The sequence below is a fragment of the Nerophis ophidion genome, unplaced genomic scaffold (assembly GCF_033978795.1).
Source record: "Nerophis ophidion isolate RoL-2023_Sa unplaced genomic scaffold, RoL_Noph_v1.0 HiC_scaffold_62, whole genome shotgun sequence".
NCBI classification, from domain to species: domain Eukaryota; kingdom Metazoa; phylum Chordata; class Actinopteri; order Syngnathiformes; family Syngnathidae; genus Nerophis; species Nerophis ophidion.
Window position 1 is genome coordinate 17,501 of NW_026906984.1, and position 10,833 is coordinate 28,333.

Sequence of the window (10,833 nt, forward strand, 5' to 3'; positions counted from 1 at the left end):
TTGTTGTATCGTCAGCAAAGAGGATGAACTCCAGCAGTGTTGATACTTGACATATTTTGTTGATATATATAATGAATAGTGTGGGTACCAGTATGGACCCCTGGGGGACTCCACAGTTATGTTCATGAGTGTAGATTGATGTTGGTCCATCTGAACAATCTGCTGTCTCTCATTTAAGTAGCTCTCCAGCCATTTCCCTGCCAATCCCCTTATGCCATAGTTTTCCAGTTTATTTACCAAAATCTGGTGGTCAATGGTATCGAAAGCCTTTTGCAGGTCAATAAAAATTCCTATAACAAATTTGTTCTTCTCCATGCCATTAGTAATGTACTCTATTAAGTCAATTAGCGCTAATGAAGTTGAGCTATTTGGTCGCAACCCATATTGACAATCGGATAATAATTTGTGCTTTTCAATGAAGCCACAAAGTCTATTATCGAATCATTTTTCCAATATTTTTGATAACTGTGGCAGAAGGGAGACGGGCCGGTAATTTGTGAAGTGGTGTTTGTCTCCAGATTTGAAGATGGGGATGACTTTTCAGAGTTTCATTTGTGAAGGAAATTGTCCAAGTCGAAAAGATGAATTGCAGATGTGTGTGAATGGTTTGATGATTTCTTCTGCTACGTTCCAGACCGTCCTCATGTCGAGGTCATGGATGTCACGTGATGTTTTGTTCTTGTTTTTCTGAATAACCTCCAAGACTTCCTTTTCGACAGTCGGAGTAAGGAACATCGAATAAGGATTTTTTTCAATAAATTCCATGGGCTGTTCATCATTAATTAGGATTTTTTTTGCCAGCTTAGGCCGAATATTAACAAAAAACATATTGAAGCCGTCAGCAATCATCTTCTTGTCACTTATGATTTGGTCGTTCTCAACAAAAAACTCGGGATAACAAGGACTGTTTGAACAATGCCCAATAATTGTATTTAATACCTTCCAAATTCCCTTTATATCATTTTTCTTTTGGATTAATAGTTTGGTGGTGTATTCTTTCCTGCTTGCTCTTAATATGCTGGTTAATTTATTTTTATATGTTTTGTACTTTTGTTCAGTTTCTATGGTTTGATGCCTAAAAAAAGTCCTAAATAAATAATTGTTCTTTTTGCAAGCGTTCGCAAGCCCTTTGGTTATCCATGGAGTTTTTTTGGAGTTAGTTATAGTGCATTTTTTGATAGGGCAGAGTGTATCATAAAGTCAGAAAAAAATTTCATGAAATAAATTACAAGCTGCATTTATATCTGACGTTTGGAAAACAGAATCCAAGTTGTGTTTCGCTAAATCATTTTTAAGTGCTGGTAATGATCGTTCAGTTGTGGCTCTTCGATAATATTCACTATTTAAAGGTTTGGATGTTTTGCAGTTATTATTGTACACCATGAACACTGGTAAATGATGACTGAGGTCACTCACTAACAAGCCTCCAGTTACAGTCTGATCCACAATGTTACAGAATATGTTGTCAATAAGTGTGGTGCTGTGTGTTGGGATTCCTGTGGCTGGTGTAATCAGTGGGAATAAGCCCATGCAGAACATGCTGTCAATAAATTCTGCGCTGTGTTTGTGTTTATTAGGATTCAAAAGGTTAATATTTAAGTCACCGCATACTATATATTTTTTGTTCCTTTTTAATAATTTTTCCATCCATTCATTAAATATTTTCAAGTCGGATTCTGGTGTTCTATAAACGCAGCTTACAATAATGTGTTTCCTATTTGAAAATGATAATTCCACAGTGACGCATTCAAAGAGTTCCTCAACAACTAAACACATATCATTTACAATACTACAGTTGATATTTTTGTCCACATACAGAGCCACACCTCCTCCTCTCTTAGTTTTACGGTTGGTGCAAAACATTTCATACCCATTTAATTCAAACTCATTACATGTCTTCTCATTCATCCACGTCTCTGAAATACCTATAATATTAAATGGAGACTTGAATTGACTCAAATAGTCCTGGATATCATCAAAATGAGAGTATAGACTCCTGCTATTAAAATGTACTAGAGATATGTTATCATCTTGCATAAATGTTTTATCAAATGTGACATCAGTATAATATAAACAATATTTGATGGTGTTTTGAGGAGCATTTCTATCTGGATCCATTCCTCTCATAAATCTTTGTGATTTGCAGTTGATGTGGTCAGAAAAATGGATTGATTCCAAATTTTGGGAGTTCATCAAATCTTCATTCTCCTCTATTTCAGAGGGGAATTCACTATCAGAACTATACATATCGAGTTATTTCAGGAACATGAAAAAAGGAAGAGGGTGTGTGATCAAGGTCAGATAAATGATTCCTTTGTTCATGAAACATGAACAAGAGAAGAGGGCATGTGGTCAAGGACTGTGGGCCACAGACACACAACACAAACATGCACACAACAACTGGACCATTCAAACAAAAACATAAACAAAATCTCATCCACACACAGAGAAAAATACACTCACACATTGCAGGCAATACATAAACACGGAAAAATATATGACTCTTGGCTATATATATATGTAGGTGTGGGAAAAATCACAAGACTACTTCATCTCTACAGAAGTGTTTCATGAGGGGTTCCCTCAATCATCAGGAGATTTTAATGGAAGCATTCACATACAATGGTTTATATAGGGCACAGAGTGGGTGGGTACAGGCAGGCGTAGGGTGTGGTGATTGGCTCATGTGTTACCTAGGAGGTGTTTCCGTCTGGGGCGGCACGTTGAAATGATTTCATTGCGCTTGTTGAGGGACGACAGATCTGGATGATATATAATAAACAGTTTCTCTTTTAAGCATAGGTTGCATCTTTTATTACCACTGTTGTAAGGTGTGCTGGATGCAAGAATTTGCCATGTTGTTGAATATTCAACATTATAGTCTTTGAGGTTCCAAATGTGCTTGCTGAGTTCTGTAGAATTCCGCAAAGTCTGGTTTCTAAAGGAGGCCTTGTGAATATTCCATCTGGTTTTAAACGCTCCTTCGGTTAATTCTACGTACGTGTCGGATGTGTTAATGTCCTTGCGTGTTACCTTTGCTTGGTAAACCACTGATGTTTGTAAGCACCCTCCGTTGACAGGGCAATCAGGTTTCTTGCGACAGTTACATTCCTAGGAATGTAACTGTCGCAAGAAACCTGATTACATTCCTAGGAATGTAACTGTTGCAAGAAACCTGATTATTAACTTATTATTATTGCGCTCTATCACGGTATCGAGCACTATCCTCTGGATAATCCAATCAAGATATATATATATATATATACAAGTACAACCCATTTATCATATATATATATATATATATATATATATATATATATATATATATATTTATATAAACATACATATACACACATATCATATATATATATAAACATACATATACACACATATCATATATATATATATAAACATACATATACACACATATCATATATATATATAAACATACATATACACACATATCATATATATATATATATATATATATATATATATATATATATATATATGTATATATATATATAACATATGTATGAGGCATAGTAAGTATCACATATTAAATATAGAACAACTTCAAAATGCAAAAATAGTTTCCTAACTAATTCCCCAATCTGCTGGATTGTCAAAAAAGTGTTGTTGGGAGCCTTTGGAGAGTTTGATAGTTGCTCAATAGATGAGAAAGGCTTCAAAGACAGCTTTTCGAGCACTGTACATCGTGGAGAGCAGGGTCGTCTCAGCTTGGCCGTCGCGTCACTGTAGTCACTGTAGTCACTGTAGTCACTGTAATCACTGTAGTCACTGTAATCACTGTAGTCACTGTAGTCACTGTAATCACTTTAATCACTGTAGTCACTGTAATCACTGTAGTCACTGTAGTCACTGAAATCACTTTAATCGCTGTAGTCACTGTAATCACTGTAGTCACTGTAGTCACTGAAATCACTTTAATCGCTGTAGTCACTGTAATCACTGCAATCACTGTAGTCACTGTAGTCACTGTAATCACTGTAGTCACTGTAGTCACTGTATTCAAAGGTAATCACTGTAGTCACTGTCACTGCAGTCACTGTAATCACTGTGGTCACTGTAATCACTGTAATCACTGTAGTCACTGTGGCCACTGTGATCACTGTAATCACTGTAGTCACTGTAGTCACTGTAATCACTGTAGTCACTGTAATCGCTTTAATCACTGTAGTCACTGTAGTCACTCTAGTCACTCTAGTCACTGTAGTCACTGTAGGCACTGTAATCACTGTAGTCACTGCAGTCACTGTAGTCACTGTAGTCACTGCAGTCACTGTAGTCACTGTAGTCACTGTAATCACTGTAGTCACTGTAGTCACTGCAGTCACTGTAGTCACTGTAATCACTGTAGTCACTGAAGTCACTGTAGTCACTGTAGTCACTGCAGTCACTGTAATCACTGTAGTCACTGTAGTCACTCTAGTCACTCTAGTCACTGTAGTCACTGTAGGCACTGTAATCACTGTAGTCACTGCAGTCACTGTAGTCACTGTAATCACTGTAGTCACTGTAGTCACTGTAATCACTGTAGTCACTGTGGTCACTGTAGTCACTGTAGTCGCTGTAGTCACTGTAGTCACTGTAGTCACTGCAGTCACTGTAATCACTGTAGTCACTGTAACCGCTATAGTCGCTGTAGTCACTGTAGTCACTGTAGTCACTGTAATCACTGTAGTCACTGTAATCACTGTAGTCACTGTAGTCACTGTAGTCACTGTAGTCACTGCAATTACTGTAGTCGCTGTAATCACTGTAGTCACTGTAAACACTGTAGTCACTGTAGTCGTTGTAGTCACTGTAGTCACTGTAATCACTGTAGTCACTGTAGTCACTGTAATCACTGTAGTCACTGTAGTCGTTGTAGTCACTGTAATCACTGTAGTCACTGTAGTCACTGTAATCACTGTAGTCGCTGTAATCACTGTAGTCACTGTAAACACTGTAGTCACTGTAGTCGTTGTAGTCACTGTAATCACTGTAGTCACTGTAGTCACTGTAATCACTGTAGTCACTGTGGTCACTGTAATCACTGTAGTCACTGTAGTCACTGTAGTCACTGTAGTCACTGTAGTCACTGTAGTCGCTGTAGTCACTGTAGTCACTGTAGTCACTGCAGTCACTGTAATCACTGCAGTCACTGTAATCACTGTGGTCACTGTAGTCACTGTAGTCACTGTAGTCGCTGTAATCACTGTAGTCACTGTAATCACTGTAGTCACTGTAGTCACTGTAGTCACTGTAGTCACTGCAATTACTGTAGTCGCTGTAATCACTGTAGTCACTGTAAACACTGTAGTCACTGTAGTCGTTGTAGTCACTGTAGTCACTATAATCACTGTAGTCACTGTAGTCACTGTAATCACTGTAGTCACTGTGGTCACTGTGGTCACTGTAATCACTGTAGTCACTGTAGTCACTGTAGTCACTGTAGTCACTGTAATCACTGTAGTCACTGTGGTCACTGTGGTCACTGTAGTCACTGTAGTCACTGTAGTCACTGTAGTCACTGTGGTCACTGTAGTCACTGTAGTCACTGTAGTCACTGTGGTCACTGTAGTCACTGTAATCACTGTAGTCATTGTAGTCACTGTAGTCACTGTAATCACTGTGGTCACTGTAGTCACTGTGGTCACTGTAGTCACTGTAATCACTGTAGTCACTGTAGTCACTGTAGTCACTGTAGTCACTGTAGTCGCTGTAGTCACTGTAGTCACTGTAGTCACTGCAGTCACTGTAATCACTGCAGTCACTGTAATCACTGTGGTCACTGTAGTCACTGTAGTCACTGTAGTCGCTGTAATCACTGTAGTCACTGTAATCACTGTAGTCACTGTAGTCACTGTAGTCACTGTAGTCACTGCAATTACTGTAGTCGCTGTAATCACTGTAGTCACTGTAAACACTGTAGTCACTGTAGTCGTTGTAGTCACTGTAGTCACTATAATCACTGTAGTCACTGTAGTCACTGTAATCACTGTAGTCACTGTGGTCACTGTGGTCACTGTAATCACTGTAGTCACTGTAGTCACTGTAGTCACTGTAGTCACTGTAATCACTGTAGTCACTGTGGTCACTGTGGTCACTGTAGTCACTGTAGTCACTGTAGTCACTGTAGTCACTGTGGTCACTGTAGTCACTGTAGTCACTGTAGTCACTGTGGTCACTGTAGTCACTGTAATCACTGTAGTCATTGTAGTCACTGTAGTCACTGTAATCACTGTGGTCACTGTAGTCACTGTGGTCACTGTAGTCACTGTAATCACTGTAGTCACTGTAGTCACTGTAGTCACTGTAGTCACTGTAGTCACTGTAGTCACTGTAGTCACTGTAGTCACTGTGGTCACTGTAGTCACTGTAGTCACTGTAGTCACTGTAATCACTGTAGTCACTGTAATCACTGTAGTCACTGTAGTCACTGTAGTCACTGTAGTCACTGTAGTCCGGGGCAAAGCCAACGGAGTTCCCTAGAGAGCTGAAGAGGATGTTTTTCTAGCCTGGTTGAGGATGCGGTCCTTATCCATGTACCGTAGACACCTGACAATCATGGTCCTGGGACGGGCAGATTGGAGCGGGGGGCCCTCATGAGCTCCGGAGGACGAGCAGCCAAGGCAGGGAACCACTTGGGGATGTTGGCGGGCAGGTAAGACAGCGTGTTATTTCCTTCTTCGCCTTCCTTCATGTCAATTATTCTAATGCTTCTGTCCTCCAGATCTGTCATTTTTTTCTCAATGTGTGTGAGCCTTCTGGTGAACTTGAGCATAGTGTCCTCATTGCTATGGACTGGTGTTTCAATAGAAGACACTTCATTGCGGACAGTTTCTATGTCGGCAGCGTGCTTGGATAAAGTATCTTGAATTGACCCAAGTTGATCCTCCAATCGCTGGAATCGCTTTTGGGATCTAACCTCAGCCTCATTGAAACATTTCCTGAGTAGAGTCTCAAGGTAGGCCTCAGTGACGACGGATGTTTGAGACGAGGACGATCCTGATTCCATTGTTGCCTTTTTCATTGAAATTTGTAGCATGTGTGCGAAAAATGAGGAAAGTGTTGTTCATAAAAGAAAAAAAAAAGTTATGGCAGAAATCCAAGTAGCTTAGAGTTTTTTTTAGAGCATGCACAGGGGAGCTTCAGTTTTCAACTTGCTCTACTCCGCCATCTATTAAATATTCCAAATATCGTTTTCTTCTCATTAGTCAAATATCAAATGAGTAAACATTTGAAAGCAATAAGTAAACAAACCTGTTTTGTGTAACACAACTTGATGTTTCGTGAAAACAGCGTCCAGTAGTTGATTGTTCTCCTCTTTTGTTCTAGAAAGTTCCGCCTGGTATTCTGCTATCGTTCTTTCCAACACTACAAATATTTCTTCAACGGCAGCAGTTAGTCGCTGATCCACCAACGCTCTCAACATTTGTAATGTAGACATTTTCACACAATCACAACACTTTACTCTCACACTTGATCTCTACTTAGCGATGTGTTGATAACTTCTGTGTCTTCTGTTAGCAGCTAACAAGCTAAGCTAACTAGCGAGCTAAGCTAACTAACAAGCAAAGATAGCACAAGAAGCGGCACAGTGCTTCTAGCGCATCGAGACGAATATATTATTGAATAAAGAATCAAAGATGTATTTTATATGACGTAAATATTTAAAACTGGATAACAAATAATAAGACTGACTTATTAGCGTCCTGCTCACGTCTTTCTGTGTCGATGTGCTTTCACGACAGTTAGCACACTTGACGTTACAAGGCAGGACTGCTCTGCTTCTTCTTCTTTTCTGCTTTAATAGCGCCACCTTCTGATATGGAGTGTGGACCGAGATGGAACCCTACTCTATATTATTTTATTGAAATACTTGTACCTCTTCTATATTTTCTCCATAGAGTTTTATTTGGAGCTTGTTTTGTACTTTCCTCTTCGTAAAATGTATGACTTTTGTCTTTCCAACAGAGAATCTTAAACCCCAAGCCGTCCCCCAGTCTTGAACATTATTTACCGCTTTTTGAATCTTCTTTTCTATATGATGTGTATTTCTACCTCTCTTCCACATCACTCCATCATCAGCAAACAATGCCACCTCCACTAACCCTTCCACTTCACTAAAAACTTCATTTATCATGATGGAAAATAGTACTGGACTTATTATACTCCCTTGTGGGGTCCCATTTTCCACTTCGTATTCTCTGCTATATTCATTCTCTATTTTTACTAATAATGTTCTACTTGTTAAAAAGTCTTTTATCCATCTGTACATTCTTCCTCTAATCCCAATCTTATTTAGTTTCATCAGCAACCCCTGTTTCCACAACATATCATACGCTTTCTCTATGTCAAAAAATACCGCAATTATACTTTCTTTATTTATTTGTCCTTTTCTAATTTCCTCTTCCAGCTGCACTGCTGGGTCATTTGTGCTTCTTGCTTTGCGAAAACCACTTTGGTAGTTTTTTATAATTTCTTTTGACTCTAAATAATATATTAATCTTTCATTAATCATTTTTTCCATTACTTTGCCCAAATTTGAGGTCAATGCTATCGGCCTATAATTTCCTGCCTCTTCCGGATCTTTCCCTGGCTTGCATATTGGAATTATTACAGCTGTTTTCCACTCAGCTGCTCATTTTCCTTCTTCATATTTCCTGTTATATCATTTCAAGACCACTTATTTGCCGATACTACCTAAGTTTTTGACCACCTGGCCTTTTCCTAGTGTCGGTTGTGTGTGTGTGTGTGTGTGTGTGTTGTATTTTAACCTTTTTCAATATTGGAACCATTTAATTCAAAGAAATAGTCATATCCATATTGTATCCTTATATTCCATCATTTCCCCAATATTTAAACTAATTGTTTCTCTTTTTGTTTTTCTACATTTCTCAAATGATCATTACTGTGCACTTTAACAAAGGTTTTTGCTAAAAGTTCTGCTTTTTCTTTATTTCCTCCCACACTCCGCGTTCCATCTTTCATCACATGATGTTTATGTTCTTTTCTGAGCCCTGACATTCTCTTGATCATTCCCCACACTTGGCTTAAAGGAGTAGTTCTATTTAGTGTTTCACAAAATGTTCTCCAATAGTGTTTTTTTGTTTTTTTAATAACATACCTTACTCTAGCTTGATGCCTTTTATATTGGATCATGTCTTGGAAATGATGTGTTCTTCTCAATATTCTAAATGCTCTATTCCGTTCTTGTATTGCATCTGTGCACTCTTGTGTCCACTATCTTCCTTCTTCTCCCTATACTATTCCTTGGTATGCTCTGTTTGGCTGCTTCTATTATGCACCCCGTAATATCTGTATTAAGTTGCTCAATATCTTGATTTATATTCTCTTTATTTAATGTCATGTTTGAAATTTCCCTAAATTGTTTCCAGTCACCATTATATTGATCTTCTCAGTCTAATTTTATGCCTGTTCTGTACAGTTTATTACATACGCTCCTCTCATTTGCTGTACTTCAGTTTCCTGATGACACAGCCCACATAAGCTGCTGTGTGATTCCCCCACAGTTACAACACTTCATCTGTTCATGACTTCCACATTGTCCATATTCATGCTCCCCTCCACACCTTCCACATCTCATCTTGGCATGACACACACTACTATGTGCCCAGAGTGTTGGCACTTGAAACAAGGTACTGGGGGTGGAAACGACATACTGGGGGTGGCATGCAAGCTCCAATTTAAAAACTTAAAAAGCAGAAAACATGATTCTTTCCGGGAGGACTTCCTGGACAAACTGCAGTAGCACAGATTCGCTCTCCATCTTTTTTCCGTTTCTATATGCCATCAATCTTTTCATCATTGTGACAGTTCCCCCTTTTATTTCTCTTTTCAGATCATCTAAATGTTCTCCTCTTGGGATTCCTGTCACGACTCCTCTTGCCCCCTTTCATTCTCCCACTTCCATGCTTTCCTTTAGTATCTTATTGCACAGCTTTTGCAATCGCATTGCTTTTGTTCTTTTGCGCTTTATTTTTACATTTAATCCAAAGACTTCCGTTCTTTAGCACTTTGGCCATCTCCACCTCTCCAATGTCCTTTTTTAATCCCTTAACCTGTGTCATCAAACTAATATCCTTCATGTCTTCATCTGACTTCAATCTTGCAATTGTCCACCACTATCTTTTTCCTCCTTTCTACTCTTTTAGTGCGCAACTTTCCTTCATGACCTCCTGTCCCCTTCTTTCCTCTCTGCCCTCTAGTCCTATCCATGTCCATACCTTCCTCATACATCCCGTCACTATCCCCTTCCATCTCTTTTTTACCAGCTACCAGAAATACAAAGCTGGATAATGGAGAGGTCTTGTCAAAAAAACAAAAAGAAAAAAACAAATCACCTAAAAGCAAAACTAAAAATGAACTAAATCTCCTCTGTTCTGTACATCATTGTCCAAGTGACATTATATTGTCATCTTCCTCTTTATGCCATTTCCTCAAGGTGACAGAAAAACATGATACAACCTGCCTATCATGTGATTCTACCATGTTGGCAAAATACAAACACACAATATATTGACATATATAACACATAAAACATGGAATTAGAAGTGAACAGTACCCATCCCTACCAGCAAGTGTTGTTGTACTGGAAACTAATTTACAAACACAACTTCATCACACACAATACTCCACTATGGAATTGTTCTTATATTAAAATGAGAAACAAATCCATCTTTGTACAGCAATGGTTTGAAAAAGGCATTTGGTCGCTGATGCACTTATTGACTGATAAAAATATGTTAATATTTGAAGATTTCATTAAGTACGACCTGCAAATAAACAAAATATTACAACATT